This window comes from Trachemys scripta, chromosome 2 (genome assembly GCF_013100865.1).
Source record: "Trachemys scripta elegans isolate TJP31775 chromosome 2, CAS_Tse_1.0, whole genome shotgun sequence".
Taxonomy (NCBI): domain Eukaryota; kingdom Metazoa; phylum Chordata; order Testudines; family Emydidae; genus Trachemys; species Trachemys scripta.
This window is the reverse complement of record NC_048299.1, coordinates 64,647,850-64,670,005: the sequence shown is the minus strand read 5'-3', so window position 1 is coordinate 64,670,005 and position 22,156 is coordinate 64,647,850. Positions and strand designations below refer to the sequence as shown.

The 22,156-nt window shown below is 37.3% G+C and overlaps 1 protein-coding gene and 2 long non-coding RNA genes across 7 annotated transcripts in view; 1 reads left to right on the top strand and 2 right to left on the bottom strand.

Moving 5' to 3' along the window:
* The first annotated feature begins 3 nt into the window (after positions 1-3).
* The window catches only part of SATB1 (SATB homeobox 1), a 104,051-nt gene continuing 81,898 nt past the window's right edge, over positions 4-22,156 (top strand). For 4 of the 5 annotated variants that reach the window (XM_034760753.1, XM_034760752.1, XM_034760751.1 and 1 more), the window contains exon 1: positions 19,351-20,448. The gene's annotated coding sequence lies outside the window, so the exon portion shown is untranslated. Of the gene's footprint in view, positions 220-19,350; positions 20,449-22,156 lie in introns of those variants that run through there. The other variant, XM_034760750.1, reaches the window with a different exon arrangement.
* On the bottom strand, positions 2,373-9,608 carry LOC117872373. Its single transcript, XR_004644472.1, has 2 exons — positions 7,048-9,608; positions 2,373-5,188 (listed from the first exon to the last, which is right to left on the bottom strand). It is a non-coding gene; the product is annotated as an uncharacterized LOC117872373 (long non-coding RNA).
* Positions 15,768-18,902, bottom strand: LOC117872372. Its single transcript, XR_004644471.1, has 2 exons — positions 18,776-18,902; positions 15,768-17,930 (listed from the first exon to the last, which is right to left on the bottom strand). It is a non-coding gene; the product is annotated as an uncharacterized LOC117872372 (long non-coding RNA).

Sequence of the window (22,156 nt, the reverse complement as noted above, 5' to 3'; positions counted from 1 at the left end):
CGCCGGCCCCGCGTTGGTACCTTACTGCCCTGCTGTCAGCCTGGGCTCCCCCTGAGCAGCCTGCTCGGCAGCGGGCGGGCGTGCGTGGCTCCCCCCTCCGCGTCTCCTTCCTCTAGACGCCCACTCCCGATGGGTGAACAGACAACTTGAACTTCAGCGCGATTAACTTCGCCGCCGCCGCCTGGGAAGCTGAAGGTGTCGCCCGCTGCGCTCTCATGAGTGAGTCGGTCTCTTTTCCTCCTTCACCACCCCCCTCCCCCCGGTCTCTAGCGCGCCCCGGTTCTTGTCTTAATAGTCACATTGTGGGGTCGGGAAAGCGGGGGGAGGCAAGGAGGGAAACCCGTTTCCGAGCAGCGCCGGCGCGCCACACACCTGCCGCCTTGGCAGGGCTGCATGCCATGAACCCCGGGGGGTTGTCCCGTCTGGGCTGCGGCTGAACCCCTGCTGAGGGGCAGAGCCGGAGCCACCGGCCTTGCGGCCACCTTCCCTTGTAGCAGCCACTTGAAAAAGGCAAGTTCCCTGAAAGTTTGGGAAACTTCTCCCCCACCGCGTGCTCAGCACGGGAGGGTGCCGGTGTTACACCGGCCAGCCGCCTTGGCGACAGGTTGCCTGGATTGGGAGCGCTGTAAACGATGCGTTTGTTAAACGTGTGGGGGGGATACTTAGCCGCCGTGTTTAACCTGAAACGCAAAGTTGCTGAGGATCGTCTTGCGAGGCTGCATAGGGGCGGAAAGGAAGAGAAACACGAAGGAGATCAACTTTGGCAGTGATCTCTGAGAGGGAAACGTTTCTCGCAGCACGCATCGTGGCAGCTGGCGTGCCTGTGACCTTAGGGGTGAGGAGGCACTGTAAGCACAGGTATGCTATCTCCTCTCCGCTGGAGGTCCCTCCCCTGGCGTCTTCCACTTTAGAACTGGTTGGGTCCTTGAAGCAGCAGCGAAGGCTCCAAAAGGAAACAGAGTATTTATTTCCAACCAGCGATCCAAAGATGCACTTGGAAAATCCTCATAAGTTGATAGTTTTAAGTACATTAACCAAAGCGTCCCACCAAGATAGTGCCACTGTTTAAAAGACACCTGAGCCGCCTTTCAAATGTCATTTTACTATATATACAAGCGCATTTAGTTCAAAGGAAAATAATTCAAATACAAATGTATGCCTTGGATTTTTTTTTTTTTAGAGACTAACAGAAAATTTCCTCTAATTCTCATAGTTTTGTCGAAATATTTGATTAGTTCCAGTGAGAAGAACTAATGACAGACACCTGCAAGTTTCCAAGTTTTGCTCTGCCAGTCCCAGAAATTTAAAGTGCTTCTGTTACCGATAGAGAAACCCTTATCCCATTGAAAACTTTGCTAAAATATTTTACACCAGCTTTTTACCCAAAATGGGTAAAAAAATTGGCAAACACCAAAAATCAGTTTTATTCAGTCAAACCTAGTGTAATTTTCCTATGAAAATAATTCATAATTTCAGATTCAAGAACTCTTAAGGTTAAGGCATATGATCTAGTAACAGACCTTTATTGGGGTTATGATTTAGCAGCAGTCCTTTATTTCTACTTTATATCATTTTGGTATAGTACATTGGGATATCATTTGGTATATATCTGTCAGCTCCAGTCTGCTGGCAAACATTAGCATTCAAGCTTACATTTTTGACAAATGTGCAGACAGGAATAGCATGAATAAGCATCTTAAATATTAACAACCTAAGCATCTGTTGTGAAACAAATTTAATATATTTACTATGTTTTTCTCACATTGTTAGAAAAGGTTACAATAAGTGTAAAATTGCAATGTTAGTTAATACAAGGATTGGATTGGATTGGATATTTCCCTATCTCTTCAAGTGTTTAAAGCAGTCACAGGATATAAAGACATTAACTCTGGTGCATTATTTAAAAAAGAAAGTTGAAACTCTGTAAAGGCTGGAATACAGCATGGTATCTGTAATTTGTATCATATTTACTTGCAGTGTTAATATTATTTATACACTTTATACATACACTCATTTCCTGTTTCAGATTTTATTAATATCTCACTGATCAGGTGGAAATAATATTTTATACGCAAAAATGTGTAATCATGTATAGTAAAAAGTGAACATAAAAAGACAGCATATGTATGCATACATGTTTGTGTATATACGTATAAATGGGTAGCCCACATACATTATAAAGCTCTATAACAAAAAATAAAATCATTGTCTACAGTTGTACCCACTCCTGAATACAAACAACTAATGAAAAAGAAACAACTGACTCCAAGGAATGCCTCTTTCCCCTGGAAAAACAGTAATCTAAGTAAAACAAGAACATAGAGGGAAGTGTCCAAAAAGCCTGTGTCGTTGTTGTTTTTTTTTTTTTTTTTCCTTCTGGAAGCAGTGCATTCCTCCTTTTCCCTACAAGTGCAAATGTGTAATTAAATAATAGTTCTTTGTATGCAAAATGACTTTACTGGGACAAAAATATTTAAGTGGAATGCTTTTTGTTCATGCATTTTTTTAAAAGTTAGTTTCTTTTTAATATTCTTTGTTCTTGAATCATTAAATAGCAAAGTAACAACCAAAACAGTTCCTCCTTCTCTTCTCCTGTTCTTTCAACAAGACTTATCTAAGGATAAGTACTTAAATACTGCTTATTTCTGAGAAAGAAATATAAAGTGGGTAAAGTCAGCCTGAGATTCATTAATGGTATATGTTGATTTGCAGAACAGGAAGAAAGAGAGAAGCTCCCAATTTAGCCAAAGCTTGCAGTAATCATTTTGATCTTAACAAGTTATGGTTTGCAATGTAGGCCCAGAAGGTCAGCTGATAAGCACCTGTCCCTTATTATTATAGAGATCCTTTGGTTATAAATAGTACTAAACTAGTACTAAACTAAATACAATGTACTGTCTTCAAAGTACCATAGTAATTCAGTAATATAAAATCCCAAAGGGATGTAGGCAGGTGTGCCCTTTCAAACCACAGAAGTGTCTCTCTTTCATGTAGTCAAGTCATGGATAACTACAACTTATATTACATTAATATTTTTGTTGGAGAAGGGATTAAATGCATAGGACTTCAATTTTTGCAATCTTCAATATAGTTCAGCATTATTTAAAAAAAATTTAATTTGATATTTTAAATTAGAGGAAAATTTTATTTCAGTCAAGGAATACATTTGTTGAAATACAGCTGTTTGCCAGATTTTTTTTAACTGAATACCATAAGATTAAAGTGAAATTCTTGTTATGCTTTCTAGTTGTATTGGGGGAGGGAGACAAACAGATTAGTAAATTTTATTAATTTAATTGATTGATAAATATATTAACATTTTGCACTTGGATTACAGAGAAATTGTTGTTCAAGATAACACAACATTCCAGGCTACTTAAATATCTCTATTAATAATGGGGGAAATGTGTTTTTTTTTTTTTTTAAATATTTCAGTCATGTTTCTAAGGAATATTCTATTTTAGCATATATACTACTGCAGAGTTTTATAACCCTCTTATGCATACCTGCCATGGCTTTCTCTAGATATATTTATTAAATATCTAATAACACCACAAACTTTCCTTCTAGAACAGTTTTAAACATAAGTGGAACATTTTAGTTTTTTAATTTATGTTAATAGATGTAGGGTGTATATACAATCTCCTTAGAAATCATTGCTTTTTCCAAAGAGGAAACTTTGATTTTCAGTCAGGGAATACAAGGAGAAAAAAACTGAAAGTATAGGCAGTTCCATATATCATTTTATTTTATTTTTGCTATACTGGGATGATGATATGAAGTGGTCATTTAGAGCGGGATGATAAAATTATAGAAGAGCATTTTTTACTTTTTTAATTATTTAAATTTAGGGCTGCTAAAATAAATGTTTTTGCTAAAGTTGTTTGATTTTATAGCATTTTTCATAGAATTTTGACAAACTGATTTAATAGAAAAGCTATTAATCACTTAGTATGAGAAAACATATTTTTCTGGTAAAATGGAAGTTCTGTTTTTGCCATTATGGGCATCAGGCTTTAGTAATCTGCTCCTCTTGTGGAGTGAACACTTTCTACTTAAAGCTATCATGCACCTACTGTTTATTTACGCTGCATTAAACTGACAGCACTGCAATCAGAGGGAAAATATTACTTATTTTCCTGAAGTAAATACCAGTTTATAGGTTAGTGCATGTATTTATATTCTTGTTGCCACTAAATAATTGTTCTGTCTCCATTTTAATATCTACCTGCGGTGTTATCCATGGCAGCTGACTCTTCCTTGTTTGAAAAAGAAAAGTTTTGTTATCATTCCAGATATGCTTTCTGTGGCATGCAGAAGCCAGTTTTAAAGAAACCGTATTCAGTTTTGCCTAGCATTCTTGAGTTGTGTTTCAAACAGTGAAAACATCATTCCTTAAGAATATATGCCTACCGAGCCACTTAGATTGTATATTCAGACAACTGCAAATAAGGGCAGAAGCATTTTATTAATAACTGAGAACACAGATGTGTGTATGATGAAAAATGTTCTGCAACTCTTTCACTATGCAATCTAATGCATTTTTAAACTTTAGTTGTTACAAAGTTGCTGTACATTATTTAAAAAATCAAAACAACCTATATTCCAGTTTGATTGTTAAATAAGAACTTGTGGTACTTCTACTTAAATTTTGCAACTTCTTAAAAAGTCTGTTTCCTACCTCAGAAAATTCCATTGTTATTTTTAAACTTTGTTTCATTACCTGACTGCTAACCTGTAGATAACATTAGTAAAAACAGCTTACACTTTGAAGAGAATACCATTAAATTCACTATCAGGACCCTCTGTTGCTTTTTACAGATTCAGACTAACACGGCTACCCCTCTGATACTATCAGGGTGTTCTGCATCTAATCTTTGCCGCTGAGGTCCCCTTTGTTCAAAACAAGTTATAAACTTACTACATTTAATATTAAATTAAAGGTATACGTCCTCTTCCATATGTATGGTACTAACAACTCTAATTCTAACCAACAATGTACCACAGTTTGTAATTGTTACAACAAAAAGGATATGCAATGGCCATTTTTAAAAAGTAGGTGTTTACCAACAGTTACTGTGTATCGGATATAAGTAATATCTGTTTACCAGTTGGCAAATGTTGACTTTTTAATGGTTCTACAAGCCCTCCATCAGGGTGTACAATCTCCGTAACAGTAGATGAAGTTCTGAACAAAGATTAAGGGTAGGTTATGGACCATATATAGCATACGAATCAGATCAGTTATACAAGTGATTCCCCTTAAAATTAGTCTGGTATGATAACATACCTCTCTTAAGTGCTATTCTGAATAGTAAATACATCTTCTTAAACTTGGTGGGTTTAATTCTCCTCTCATTCATGTTGATGTAAATCAAGAGTAACTCCGTTGAAGGTAATGGCGCTACATTTGTATATAACTGGTGGGAGGTCACTATCCGGTCTAATGTATAGGGTGTGAACAAAGTATTAACACACACTGTTTACCAACTGTATGGCAACTGTATCTTTTACTGTTTATTTTAAAAATACTTCTTCTGAGATCAGTTATTCTGATACAGATTGTGTCTGTCTACATATAAATATTCAGGGTGAGATCTGATAGTGTAACATTTCTTTTTTATATTGGCCTATTTATACCCTTTCAGTTGTTTAGCAGCAGCTCTGCTTTGCTAACACTGGTTCATGAAATAAGCCCTCTTCATCTGTGTCAATGATTCTTTCATGAAAGAATAGATTGATTAAAATTATGTGGACCTAGGTCCACAAAAATTGTTCCTCTCAGACAGACAGCAGTATGTACCATACACCAGCTGAGTTGGACTTTCCCCTTTGCTCATATTTTGACATGACCTGAGGTGTTCAGGGAGGGCCTTTAAACCCAGTGTACATCTGCTTCACTCGGGCGCTTGCTTTGGCAACAAGTAGCTGACCATCAGCAATCATTTGTGTATTGTGTCACTGCAGCAGTGGGGATATATCTGACTATGGAGACCATATATTAAGGATTACCCCTTAATCCTTTCCTGGTAGACAGAGTGGCAGAATGGATATCAAGATTCCTGGGTTCTATTCACATCTCTGCTACTGACTCAAAGTGTGTCCTTGGACAAGTCACTTACAGTGCCTAGACAATGGGAGGAGTTAGGTACTTAGGTGCTTTTGAAAATGCCACTATTAGGGCCTGATTTTCACATGAACTAAGGGCTCACAACTTCAGCTGAAATCACTGGAAACTGCAGGTGCTCAGCATCTTTGCAAATAAGGTTCTTACTGTGTATCTGCCTTATTTTCCCTATCTGTCTGACGGGTGTTGTAAGGCTTAATTAATTACTTTTTTTCTGTTTGCATAGCACTCTGATATATTTGGATGAAAAACACTATACTGTATAAGTGCATAGCAGTGATGTTGTTCTGGGACCCAACCGGAAAGATTTTACTTGCAATGTAGAGTATCTTTCATATGCCCATCAGTAAGTAGTGGATGCTGAATTTGTCTTGTTCTTGATGGCCAGATAAATGAAACTACTTGCAATGAAAAATAAGTTTTGAACAGAATACATTTCAATGTTTCAAATTCTATGTATATAGTATTACATGTAGTAGCAGTGTGTGTATGTGTGTGTATACACTGTGTGTACACACACACACACACACACACTGTGTGTACACACACACACACACACACACAGCAAATAGCAACAGCAAACAAAACCAAGTGAAAATTCAACCTGGGTTTAAAAGGTTTGTAATTTAAAGTTTAAACCAATAGATTTTTATATGGGGAACAATAGTGGAAAGTTTATTTTAACTATGAATGTTTTTGTTCATAGGTGAGTTTTCTTGATTGGTATTAAAGGTCCCAAGAACAATTAAAAATATCTTAAAAGTTTTAAAATGACAGTTTTAGTTTCTAAGGATTCATTGTAATATAAATACTGTATGCTTATTAGCATTACCAGTGCACTAGACATTTAATTACAGTCTTTGTGAGACATGTTATCTGTATATTAACTATCACTTAAAGAGAATGATATATACTCTTACATGCAGGCTCTTGCTTGCCAACCTTCTTTTTAAGATTATAGATTCAGATCTTCAATCCAGAATTTTCATGACTTCAGTCAAAACAACTCAACTTAATTTAAAAAAAAATTTGAAAAAGTTGTTAACACTTTCGTTTATTTAAGTAATACTTAAAAATTGTTTACCAGTTTTATTTTCTTTCCCAGTCTTGTACATGGAAACAATTCATATATGTCTTTGCCCATTCAAATCAAATATCCTTACAGGCATTTTTTAAAACTTTTTAAGAAAAATTATTTTCATTGCATATTGAGTAGACAGACTCAATAATAATAATCTAATTGTAGTGTGGTGGGTGGTCTTTTGTTTTGTTTTTATTTTTTTAACGTATATGACATGACATTTAGAATCTTATTTTCCAGCATTAGCTCTTAAATACTATTATTGCCTGAAATACATTCTATATAATAAATATTTGTGACCAGTGATTTGGACTACCAGAAGCTATAGAAAATGACTATCATCATAAGCAAAATAATATATTTACCTAGTGCCAGTTTCCCCCCTCCAATGTGTGTCCAGGTTACACTGATTACTGTGATCCCAATAATGTAAGTGTTCCATATGCAGAACTCAGCATAGTTGCCAATGGTTGTTTTGCATTGAGATTACTAGCAGGATCAGGTATAATGGGAACTGCACATGCGTAACTGAGGGCAAAAGTGGGTGCTTAGATCATAGGTATGTTTTCTATGATTAAAAACAAGAACAATGCTACAGCATTTTTCATGAATAGACCCAACCACGGCAGTATTGCTACTGAACCTAATTCAGTACTCTCTGTAAGAAAATCTCCTATTTAAGTCCCACTGCCGATGTAATATTTAATTTGGCTTACTGAAGACTATAATCCTCGCTATAATTACTGCAGAATACTGTAGTACTTTTTTAAAATAAAGGATGTGTTCATTTTATAACAACATTTTCATTTATTGGACTTGTGATTCCATTAAATGCTGTATTTGGGTGATTTATCCTGTGAGAAACAAGCTTATTATTGTTGACTATTCTGAAAAATGCTTTCAGATACCATCTAATAAAGTTATACCTGCAGAGTTGATATTTTTAATATATTTGTTGCATAGTTAAACAGCTATTTGTGTGACACAAAGATAGAGATTCCTCAAGCAGCATTTTACTGTTTGACATACTGTATTTCCAAGGAGTATTTTATAGGTTCTGTCTCTTTAAAAATGCAGTCTCCTCTATTTGCCCTATTAATTGTTGATATGTTGCCATCCACAAGACAAAAATTAGAGCTGTAATTAAATAATCATGTGATGCTCCTTAGTGCCAGTGAGAGCAAACTCATTTTTCCAGGCCCTGATGGTCACTGATTATTGTATTACTACTGGCTTGCTTTATTTATTTATTTATTTATTTATTTAATGATTCTGTATTACTAGGTTACTTAACCACTGCCCTTCTTTTCAAAATTAAAGAAAGTGGGGAACATTAAGTCAGTTAATTGGCTAGCCATCCACAGGGACACAAGGTAGACATACCTTTTCTGCTTTTGGTCACCCGATTGGTTCTTTTGGGAAAGCTACATAAGTAGTGTGGTTGTGTGCCATTTAATTTACACTGGTGTTTTGGCTGGGATGGATGCATATGGGGAATGCCAGGAGAATTACAAAAGGAGCAGGGTATTAAAATTCAGAAATGATTAAAATTGAAATAAAAGGATGCTGCTGCTTTGCCAGTACTCTGGCAGTCATAATGACACACAGAGATTAGTTTCCACCTTCATCTTTTCCTTCTTTCTCATTTCCTCTTGTTTATTGTTGACACATTTTCCTTATGTCTCTGCTTCTCATCTTTCTGTATCTCCCCCCCCCCACACACACACACTGTTACATATTCCTACTTTTCCTCTTTCCTTAAGCATGGAGAAGCTTTTAACCATACTATAACAATAACAGAATAAGTTATTACTATTTAAGATTCACATTATTAAAATTCTCAAACACAGGTCAGCTATATTATTAACTGATACGTAATTTTTCATTTAAAAATTTTTTTATTCTGTCCTTACTGTTTTTCAAAAACTGTTTAATGGAATGTTAGGCTAGGAAAAGAAGAACTTACCAGTCATGGATAATCAATTATGCATAGATTCAGATTTAACAGATGGAAACTGGTGAGTTAAAGTTTCTCTTTGACTTCATGATTTTTGTTTGTTTGTTTTTGTGACACCTGTCTCTTATGTATAGTTAAACATCTAACATAGCATACTGCATCTTTGTATTTTTTTCTTAGCATAAACTCATTTTTTCCTGTTCTTAACTTATTGTTCTTAATTTTGTTTGACTGCAGGGGTTTCTGCACTGACTCTGGGGTTAAATTATCCTGTCATGAAACTAGCATTTTAACTAGTAATGAATTACACAATGCCATTTAATCTTAAAATTGTGTGTCAACATGATCATTAAATTGAATGAGCCAAATTCTGCCTTCAGCTATACCCATGGCCTTCAGCAAGGTGACATAGGTTCAACAGTACAGAATCTGGCCATGTTTGTTTGTTTGTTTGTTTGTTTGTTTGTTTATATATATATATATACACACACACACACACACGCATATTGTTATGATACATAAATAGGCATACACTTCAGAGGTGTTAATTAAATTTCTTTCACTCATTTGATAGTACAGCAGATTCTTCTTATTCCTTATTTTCAAAAGTCCAATATGGACTGGAGATAACATTCCTTTTGTGCATGGAAAGATTTACACACATCTAAATAAAACAGAAAGGACATAACCCTTTGCTGCATTCTGACAATGGCAACAAAATGGTAGCAATTGAAAGAATGGATAAATATTGTGTGCTTTTCCCCTAAAAGCTATTTTTAACAAAAAATGATATAAAAGGAAACTTAAACTTTGGTGTTGAGTGATGATTGTTTTAAAGCACAATTTACTGATGGTAGTACATTGGTGTGTGCTTGTATATGAAGATGATCTGTATTTCAGAAACAAATATTCTATATTCTACAGTACATCAGACCACTGTGTGATGTACTGGGCGACACAGAAGTCGTATTCCTCCCAAATATCCTAATAAATAGCTATGTAAAACAGGGGTAACTTGGTACTGAAGTTATTTCTCTGTGACTGCAGTAGTTTACACCAATCTTAAATTGTTTGAAAGGTTATGTCCAAATGAAAAAGCATCTTTCCTTACCTGGTTCTACCCAGATTTGAAACTGCACATCCCTCAGGTATGGCACAGGGAAATTCCACATCTATATACCTACAAAATTATAATGAACTGGAAGATAACACAAAAAGTACCCTCTGTATTTTTCTTGAGTAACATATTTCACAATTTCTCATGAAGGTGCTATCTTTATAAGTGGGGAAAATCATAAAGGAAGATTTAAAAAAACTGAACAGAAAACAAATGCTTTATATCACTCTGTACTACAGAAGGAATTGAACACTGATACTCTGAAAAGAAATAATAAAATGAATATTAATTTTATAACAATGATGATGAAAGTTCATGCACACACAGCAGTTTGCCCCACATATTTCTTCAAAGAACTGTAAAGATATCAACTAATATAAAAAGTCATTTTCCCCAAAATATTATATTACTGTATTGTGTTGTACAACACTTAGGGGGATATGTTTTATTCATTTCTTTTCTTGTGCTGAGGCCTTAAGTACATATAAACTGTCCCATCTACTACCTGACTTCTAACCAAGGATCCTAAAAATTACCCATTTTTTGGTGGGATCCCATCTCTAATTACTCACGCAGATGAATTTCCGTTCAGATCAGGTATTCATTACCTGAATTAATTACTCAACAAAGGCTATGCTATAACTGTTACCAGGAACTAGGTAGCAGTATATTGGTGAGGTAAAACATTAAAAGTGTTCTAATACCTTGTTTCTTTGATTATTGACCTAGTACACCTCTACCCCGATATAACACGGCCCGATATAACACGACGAATTCGGATATAACGTGGTAAAGTAGTGCTCCGGGGGGGGGGGGGGGGGGGGGGCTGCGCACTCCTGCAGATCAAAGCAAGTTCAATATAACACTGTTTCACCTATAACGCGGTAAGATTTTTTGACTCCCGAGGACAGCGTTATATCGGGGTGGAGGTGATTCCATTATTATAGTTATTCTTTCTGGTTTTTAGTCATCTAAGTCAAATATTCCAGTGTGTTCTGGAAGTTTACAGGGACAGAAAGTAACATTTTGAGGTTGTTTGCTTTAGTATTAAGTTGCTTGATTGCTTTTGTATTATGTTCCTGTGTGCTTCTACAAATGACATGTATTATAGTGGCACTGGATATGCCAGAATACGCTTTATTTTAGCACCTCCATATTGCTAGATATGGTGTGTGGTCATAGTTTTACAAAGCTCCATTGGCTAACAATTTCATTTTCTGTATTTTAAAAAAAAAAAAAAAAAAAAAAAAAATTCAAATTTTGTTTTTGTGGGATCTTCTGAGCTCTGGATTGGAGCAAACTCCAAAATTCAAAGCAAATTCAGCACAACCAAGTTTCACTTTGTTTGTGTCAAAACCACATATTTTGCATGTTTTTTAGATCCAGCCCAATACTGACTCCTGTGCACATTTGGGTCAAAATTAGGTGCACCATTTCATTTAAGTTTTTTGAACCTTAGAAAAAGTGTGGCAGAACCTGGGCAGAGTTTTGAGTTAATGAAACTTGAAACCAGGACCTGCATGTGGTTTTGGGTTTCATAATGAAAGTTTGACAGTTCAAGTCATCAATCAGTTCTAACCATTTTCTTAGACCTAAACTCTTCCCTGTTTCCAGCCCACAAGAATTATCAGTAGATTTTTGAGGAAGTGAATTATTAGTACTATAAGAGCTGAAAAAAGAATGATTGTTTTGTCCTGTTGATGAAACAGGCTACTGCATAACAAATTTCTGCTGTCGGAACTCATCAGAGCAAGTATCAAAAGTCTTGCTAATAGTACTTGAATGGTCCTTGAGTAGTGATAACTGTAGTGGAAGGGGCTGTTTTGCATTGTAATATGCAGCTTTGCTTGGACTGTGTGAAAATCTTATTCTTACTCAAAAGTGTTGGATTAAACTTCTGTGTTGCTTGGAAGCCTCTTTCTTTATTAGCTCAATGTTTACTTAAGATCAAGAAGAAAATTCAGTAGTTTGTCTGAAAAAACAACACTAGACTGTGTTGCAGAATAGTTTAGAAATATCAATTTAACTCTGACTTTAGTAAATAAAAAGATCTGAGAATGTATTGGTTTGGTGTTAGTCGTTTACATCTGTGATATTAAGCTCTTCTATAATATTCAGTACAATGTTTTCAGCATCCCAGCAAGCTCCAAAAATGAATACAGGTGCCGCTTGAACATGTCCCTAAAATAACACTACTTATTAGCCAAGTCCTTTGACATAATTGTTTGCAATTCCAACCCTCCACCCCCATCCCTTGCCTACTAATTATCTAGTGTCTGGGAAAATCAGAGTTTTAACAGAGAGCACCCCTCAACATTAAGTATCTTTCCCACGGATGTATTTTGAAAATGCTACCTTAAACCAGAGCCTTTCAAACTGTGACCTGAGGGCTACTGGTGACCTGTGGAACACTTGCTTGCGAGGTAGAAGATCTGGCAGATCATATGATGCTGGCTTTCCTCTTTGCTTCCAGCTTCTAAATTGCATTAAAAGAATATATTAAATAATGTCTTATTACAAATTTCCATGTAAGCAATTACTGTAGTTGCCACAGGGAAGTTATAAGTGTGAATTGGTGGGAAGGTGGTCTGTACAATCATGAATGAGAGAAGAGATAATCTATGGGGCTGTCTTTTAAAATGTGGTCCACCCTTTGCAAACTCAATGCCATAAAAACATTCTTATATATATGGGTGTTTGTGAAAGTAGCTATACTGACTTAGGGAATGAACTCTATTTGTCTACACCACGGGTATGGATTAGGCAGCAGCAAGGTAAGCTTTCCCACATTGCTCCAATAAAGAGCCTCATCTCCTCCTAGTGGCACCACTTTTAAGGTGTTTAGTTTCCATGCCCATTCAGTCCAAGATTTCTCTGCTTGAGATTGCCAACAAGACTGTCCATTAGTACTAATTGTTGTGATGGTTTTTGTGATGTGGACACCTGTCCGTTAACATTGCAACTAACTTGGATTTGCATTGGCAACCTAAAGGCGAAAGACTCTATATTATCATTATCAATCTCTTTAGCCATTCAATCCCCATGCTTATTATCATCAAAATGTAATATTTTTGTTGTACTTATACCATAATTTTCTCCTAGTAATTTGCCTCAATGCGATTTGTGGCAGCTAGAGGCAAACCTAAATGACCAGCCAGGTCACATCAACTAAAGTATATGTTTTCCCCAATCATACAATTATCACAATCAAAACAGAAAAATACCTATATAATGCATATATGGAAAGGGATGTGGTGGTATGACTAAAAGTAGCCTGTTTTAGCCCTACACTGTATTTGGATAATCTTATCCATTTTATCAAAAGAACATTTCTTGATTGAAATATATTGCAGAAAACATTTGCAGGAATAAACACCAGCCTCCTTAAATATGTAGTCAATAGTAAGATGTCTGCCTGTATGTGATTTTCTACACTGTAAGCTAACAGACATCCAAATGTAAAATACAGCACTGTGGGACATCATGTAGATACCTGATATTTTCTAGGGGATTCTGAGTCCATAAACTAATGAGTGCATCATATATAGGTTTTTCACCTCCGACAGATATGGTAAGGATAATTTACTTCAATTAATAAGCAATTAACTACAGTTTGATACAGACTAAAGTAAGTTAAATATTCATTTTATGTAACTTTCAGACCATCATATTTGAAAGAACACAGATAAAACTGAGACGGGACAGCAGCATTTTGTGATATACTTCTCAATGAAATGAAACCCATAGCATTCTTACTTTTTGACAGACACACTGCCCAGACTGGGACAGATTTTGATCAAAATGCAACTTTAGTATGCACTTTTCACTTCATTGAGAGAGATGTTACTAAATGCTGCAACTCTAACTCCAAAATGTTGCAATATGTATTGCCCTAGGGTGACCAGATGTCCGATTTTTATAGGGACAGTCCTGATATTTGGGGCTTTTTCTTATATAGGCTCCTATTACTCCCCCACCCCATTCCGATTTTTCACACTTGCTATCTGATCACCATATATTGGCCATACATATGATATGTAATTTCTGCTTGTGGCAGTCAGGTTAGGTAAACTGTTTGGACTGTAGTTTCAGACAATGATTGTTCATTTCTAATACGCAATTCAGGGTTACATCCAGTGGAGAAGTAACTAGAAAGTCAATACTGCATTAAACTGACAGATTTGGGCACATGTTAAATAAAGGTATAAATATGCACGGTCGTAGGTATGAGTTAAACACCATAGACTTGACTGTTGCCCAGCTCTGCACAGGGGCACAAGGGGCAGTGTGATGGGAAGTGCAAGGACCTTCCCACCCCATGCTCCCTTTACCTCTTAGCAGCATTAAGTACAAGCTCTTGCAAGAGGGGAGCCACTGCTCCCTTCTAGTGACCATGGATGCTAACTTCCTGAAAGCCAGGACTTAGTATTCTCTCTTACCACACTGAGCAGCAGAACTGGCCAGGCATGGAAGAGTGCACACTTCACCTCTTGAAACAGAGGAGTTGCCATTCTGATATAACACTCTGGGAACCAGCCAGAATTTCCCTATAGGTGCCTGCTGCAGTGCACCACCTCCAGCACAGGCCATTACTTGAGTCACACTAGTAGCCTCATAGTTGTCAGAAATGCAAATGTGGAAAATCCAACCACAGCCAGATCTGAACAAAAATCTGATGAAACTAAAAGTGCAGCCTCTCGTGCCAGTTTTGTGATGCTTCCAGGTCATGTCCTGTTTGCTTTATACACAAATCATCCTACCAACTTCATGATTTTGACCCACAATGTCCAGAGATATACTAACTTACTTTGAACAAGAGAAGATCAGAATAGAGTCCTTAGAAAGCACTGTGGTAACACTCCACCCTAAAGGCATTCATTCTGTAACCCAGGTACTGACTGATCTGTTGAGTCACCTCATCCCAGAGTTCAAAAACTGGATACAAACTTTCTTTGTGTCCATATACAGTTTTGGGAAGACACATTCTAATTCAAAATATTTATTTTTGATTACTATAATGAGGCAGTTTTAATATAAGTATTTGGCTTCACTTGACATGCAACTAATTTGAAAAGTGCAGTTATCAGATATTTAAACTACTGACTGCATACATTCCAGGGTATTTATCTGTTTCTTCTGTTTCTTTATCTATGTATCTCTTTCCTTTTTAATAAATAAAAATAACATCTTCCAGTGGGACATTATAATATTAAAAAGTTGATATACTTGAGAATATTGGCAAAATGGTCAGTCTACAATTACACATTTTTACAAAATGTTAGCATTTTTTGCCTTTCCCTACAAAAATCTGATATCAATATCATAAACCAGTGAAATAAAATTTTTTTTGCTATTATTAAGAGTTTAACTATTCATATATGCAAATATAGGAATAACTGTCTCAATTTTTGCTTTCCAGTCTAAGCAAAGTTTTACACTAGTCAATGTTCAGAGCCTGCAATGAGTGTGTTAACAGGGGTAGGTAATATACAGTAATCAAGTTTATTAGTGTGGTATGGAGTTTAAAGGGTATATGTACATATATTCAATTTCACAGCAGTTATTTTTCATAACCATTTATCTCAAGTCCAAGACGCATATGCATGATCATATAATTAACAGAGTATTTGTCAGTGTTTGGTTAGTGTCCATAACAATATCATTTAGGCCTCTGTGCTCAAATATTATCAGATTTTTATCTCCCAAATCTTTTAGTTTACTCTTGCTGCTTTAAGATTAATCATTTTCTGTTTTTTTAACTTGTGTATTTTTCTTTTCACATATGTATTGTAATACTGAGGCAAATGCATTTTTAAAACACAGATTTTGTCTTAATTTTTTTTTTAAATCTTATCTGGTGATCAATTTACAAAGTGTTTATAGCCATAATCCTTATTCCAAGGATTTTTAATAGCTATTTATTAAACTGCACCTTTCTTTCCCTAAGTTCTGCACTTTCCTTATTCTTGATCATATTGCAAGCGAAGATACATGTGCTGTCACTTGAAGTTACCTCATTTTTCAGCATCTTCCTCTTTTCTTTAGTGTACTCCAGTGGTCAGTCTTTTTTCATCTTCTAAACTTTAGTGCTACAAAGGCCATTCTGAAAAGGTGAGAACTGATCCAGTGTAGTCGTTCTCCACTATTTCCACAAAGTTTAGGTTCAACTATTTAAATCAGATTTTTCAATGTTAGAATGTTTTGGGTAAAGATTCAATCTTTCAATGACTAAATAAAATTCAAACTATCTGGTGGAAAAAGATCAGTTTCTAAATAAACAACCTGCAAGATAGTTATCCCTTGATCATCTGTTATAGAAAGTGTCATCCACATTTTCTTTGTAAAGAATGATTCTTATTTTCCTTTTTTTTCCCCAGTATGCACTTTCAGTAATAATTTTAATAACCTTATGAAACACACTGTGTACAACTGTGTTTCACAAGTATTCCACTTTCACATCTTTGAATATTATATAATATATTCATTTTCAAGCATTGCATTTCTTTGCTTCTGTGATTATAATCTATTTTGTGCATTGCTGAATATGATAAATATTTTATGTATTTCACCCTATTACCATTTTCTTTTCCTGTGTGCCCTGTATGTTGCTTGTGCTTATTTCAGTAGATGTCAGCTTGTGTTTCTTTGCCTACATTTGATGCTCTGCTTTTGTTATAGTAATGTATATGTGGTGATACCTTTACTCTTCACAGCATTTATTGATTTGTATTTTCTTTGTTCAGAAATTATATTGTTGTAGTTTGCATTTTGTATGTTATGATTAATATTAGCTCCCTGTTGCCTACATTAAAAAATAACTCTTCTAAGTTTATTACAGCTTCTCTGCCTCTTTTAATACAATTTTTTTTTTCAAGTTGTTACCCTGAAGTACTGTTTCTCCAATTCGGTACATATTTTCATGCATCAATTAAAACTTTCTTCTGCTTCTAATATAGCTTTTCTTTCATATACAGTATGTCTACACTTGTGCACTTTATCAGTAAATGAGTTTAATTTTCCTGTTCTCTCATAGCTTGTGCAAACTTGTTGCTTTCAAGTCTATCTAGTTAGTATGGTCTTTCCCCCAATGCATCATGGGAAAAATATCTATTTATCTTTACATATACCCATTTATTTTGTGAATACTTTACCAGTTTCAGTAGTTTGCTATTCTTTGCATTTCACTGGGTGGGCTTTGGACCCTATTTTATAAACTGTAGATTGCTACAACTGTATCACATTGTTTTTTGATCAGGGTTATATTATTTCCAATATATTGTGATTTTATAATATCTGTGATATGGGGTTGTTTTAATTATGTCTGTTTCTTATTTTGTTACACATGTCCATCACCATCATCCTTGCTGTAAAACTTTACAGTAGATCATGCAAGTGACTATGGTTCCATGTACAACTTGAATAGGTACTCTATTTAGTCCCACCTCCTGCCTCTGTACTGTGGTCTTTTAAAGTGTGCCTTGTCCATCTCTTTCATCTAGCATAATATAAAAGAGAGAATCTTTCTTTCCATTTGCATTGTTAGGTCTCTTGGTTAGGTGAGTTCAGTTTCTTCTGTGGTATGCTTCCAACTGCAACTACTTCTTGGAGGAGCATATTTCTTGTTCACTTTTCCAGGGGCTGGGAAAACCTTGAGTAAAGTGAAGCAACACTACAAGTCAGAGACAGAGCATTCCCATTTACTCTCCTGGTAACTTGAGTGCACTCATAACTATATAGCCAGTAACTTTAGTTATTATTTACAATTTGTTCCATGGCTCTTTTTAGGAACAAAAGCTCTTTCACTCGAGGTAGCAGGGAAATAGGATTTTTTTTTCCTTCTGCCTCTAAGGGTTCACCCACTCTGGACTCCGTGTTGTCCATCCCGATTTGTAATCTGCCTGCTCCTTATGTGCACCGTGCACCTGCTTTCCAGGCTGCAACTCTCCACGCTGCCGCTTTACCGCCCCTTGGTCTGCTCATCGCTCCAGCCCCTACGCACTTTCCTTTGCGAAGCCTCTGCTCACTGGCGGGTGCCCCTGTGGCTGTCAGGCTTGGCAGCCGGAGCAGCGTCACCTGCAATACCCCGTCCCCTCTCCCTGTGGTTCCAGTGCGCAATCCCCTCGGGTCCCGTCCCTCGCCGTGTGTTGGCTACTTGGCACCAGGGCAGCAGAGGGGGAGGGGGTGTTGATTATTACGCACATCTTGGCAGGTTGCCTGGATATTGTTCACCCCCCCCCCCAATCCCCATCTGGTTGGGCCCCCCGCGCCGCGTCCTTCCTGCTGCGTAACGAAGGGGGCTCGCAGGCAGGCGCGCCCGCTCCGCTCTGCCTGCGCCGCGCGCGGCCCCCTCTTATTCTGGCTATTGTGTGTAATCAATGCAGAGCCGCCTCACCCTAATCAAGCTGATTACAAATTCCTGCGCGCCCTGTGCCGGAAATCGCACCCCTCCCCCCCACCCCCATCTTCCCCTCCCCAACCCTCTCCCCCACTCACCTCTTTGGGTCTCTGGTTTCCAACCCCCCTCCATCCCGCTTCTCGCTCCGGTTCCCATTTCCACCCCTGCTCACTGCCCTCCTCCGCTCACCCCCTCCTCTCCTCCTCCTCTACCGCCGCCTCCTCCTCCTCTGCCACTTTCTCTCTCTCTCTCTCTCTCCCAGGACGCGTCGGATGATCCGGGGCCGCCGGGGAAGGGCTCCGGGCAGCAGCAGGGAGGCTGCGTCCCTCCTAGTCTCGGGCTGCAAAAAGCCGGCTGGCCTCGGTTGTTGTTGTATTAAAATGAGGAGGAGGAAGAAGAAGCCGCCGCCGCCACCGCGGCGGCAGCAGCAGCAGAAAGCGCTGGAGGAGAGGAGGCTCTGATCAGGGGACGGCGGCGGCAGCAGCAGGAGGAGGAGGAGTGATGAGTCAACTAATAATTTAATGGGGACAGAAACACAGAGAGGGTGGGGGGAGAGCAAAGCGAAGCAGCTCCGTCCGGGGAGACAGAGACACACACACACAAACATATCCATGTAACATCCAGCCACAGCCACCAAACCGGCCTAAATAAATAGCCAGCCAGCCAGGGGGAAACAAGCATCAAAGCCAGGATTTTTTTTTTTATTATTATTCTTTGCAACCTTTTGTTTTTCCAATTTTTTCTTTTGCCATTTGCAGTAACTCTCCGTGGAGTTGTCTGGGGTTGTTTTTGTTTTTTTTATCACTCTTTTGTTCATTTTTTTTTTTTATTTTGAAATAATCATACACACCTCTTGGTGGACTCGGTGGGAGTGAAATCTCTCTACTTTGGTGGTGGTGGTGTCTTGTGTGTGCGTTTCCTTCCTCCTCTCTCTCTCTCTCTCACTCACAGCCCCGGGTAAATGAGAAGAGACAGGTCCTCTCTCTCTATTTTGTTGTGTGTTTTCTTTTAACGGACCGGGAAGGCGAAATTAAAAGTGGCATTTTGGTGCCTTTTCCTGCTGTTTTCTTTACACTTACCCCCCACCCCACCCCTACTACAGATTCATGCAGAAAGTTTGGGGGCTGTTAGTGGTTTTGGGGGAGAGGAGCAGATTGATTTTTTTGTGTGCGCGCTGTTCTTCTGTATGCTTGTTGGAGAATAATAGTGTAAGTGACAGCCTAGAAGTAGACTTTCTGCTCTTCACCCTGGATAGAAAAGCTTCCTCTCCCCCTTCCCGCCCCCCACTTGCTCTTGTCCGCATTGGTGTTATTTTTGAAAGAATAGCTAGACTCAAGTCATCCCCTCCATTTAAATCTACTACTTTCATTTTTTAAATTTATTTTTAGCATTACACTTATCTGTTCAATTTTGAGCTTCACTTCCTTCTTCCCTTTCCAAACCTTGAAAACTGCTTTCCTAAAAGAGATTTAATATTTTTGCCCATTGCCGTTTTGCTCATGGCTACTGTGTTTCTCGCCATTTATTTTTGCCCCTCCCCTGCATAGAGGAAAATAACAACAACAACAAAAAAGGAAAATAATAGAATTTCAGGGGAAGTAGCCTTCAGGGCTGGTGGCTTTTTGGGGGGGAGGCGGGTGTATAGTGTGTATTTTTTTTTTTTAAAGGACCTAGCCAACATCAGTCTTGAACTTCTTCCTCTTCAAGAGCTCTGGCTGCAAAGGAAACCTCCTTTGTTTTTGTTATTTATATGCTGTCAAGTTTTGAAGTGGTGAGTTTCGGGTCGGTTTTGCTAATTTCACTCAGAAAACTGCAGTGTTTCTGTTTCTAGATAGTACGTTGCTTCTTTGTCTCTTTAAAAGGTCACAGTGAAAGCTTGGCCTGGATTGTGACAGCCATATGGAATGGATAAGAGCAGAGCCTGTTTTAAATGTGATTATGGGGTTTTATTGGGGAGAGAAAAAGGAGGGCAGATGAAAAGGGGAGGGGGCTAATTCATGAGGAGTTAAAGAAATAAAATGGTACTGATTCCCCTTATTTCAGGACTAGGGACTATTACAATGAATTCATTCAGAAATTAGTTGATGTGTGTCCATGTGTGTGATCTTTTTGAAACTGTATGTTGAAATTGTGACCTTATATAATGTCTAGGATGGAAACTTGTCGCTAGTGTAAAGGAGGTCTAAATATGAAACCTGAATAAACTCTCTGCCTGCCATCTGTAGAGATAATAGTTACTCCATAGTGCCGTCATTCTGGGCAGGCCATGCTGATTGTTGCTCATCACTATTCCAAACTGAGGTTTCAGTGAACTTTAGCCTTGGGCATGGAGTTGAAATGAGTAAATTAGGTGTTTTATGTGCATGTAATTTTGCTTTGTAATGTAAAGCTTTTTACAAGATGACTAAGTGGTTAAAGGATGCCTATGGGTGGGTATTCTGAGGCCAAATTAGAATGACCTATTTGGTGTTTTGGTAGCAGTCAATACACTAACTAAATTATGATCTGTCATTTTTATTCATTGTATATGATGTATTATTCTATTCATGATGGCTGGATACTCTTTGTAGCAAGAAACTTGGAGTTGTAGTGTACTTTTTAAGTTGCCAGAAGTGACAAGGATTTTCTTGTGTAAAGCTTTTTTTTTTTTTTTTTTTTTTTTAAGTGAATCCTCTTATTCTCAAGAAAGACTAGTTTCAGAATACTGCTTTATTATAAAGCTGCTATTGTAAGGAAACATTGGTAGATGTCAATGGTTTAAGTCTGCAGTTTTTGGTTAGACTGCAGTTAATGTAATGATAGAGTAATCTTGATTTTTTTTTTTAAAGGTGGTTGAAATAGGCACATTTATTGTTTAATGAGACTCATAACCAAAAACAGATGGGACCATGATCAATGGTAAACCTTCGGTTCTCAGCATGTCACTCTACAGCTTAAGGATAAATAACCATTATTTTCTAAACTTTACAGTAATTCACTCAGCATTCTTAAGGTTGCTAGTAAACATCCAGATTAACACAGATTCTTTTCTTGGCTATGTAGGACAAAGCAGCCTGTGTTCAAACAGGATAGAATTGTTTACAGAATTATCATTGGAATATATGGTGTCTCCCAAGAAATCCAGACCTAAATAGCTTTGCAATGAAAAATGTACAAAATGCGTTGAATTACTAGGCAACTGAAAGAAAGTAGCAATTATCAGATTCATGCAAGTCTTTCTAAATATGACTCCCCTAGTATTAGTGTTTGTACTCAGTAATGTAAATACTAGTTCATAAAATGAATGTCTAGTCACCTGTTCTTTGTGATTATATTATATACATAATGTAATTGACAGTGTGACTATACCTTTCTTAGTCAGAAAAAGGTAGAAGACCCTTAATATAACTAGGATAGTAATCCAGAATAAAATCACTACCAGATAAGTATCTATTTTCAGTAACTGATTGTTTTATAGTTGATAAAATAGGTTTCGGGGC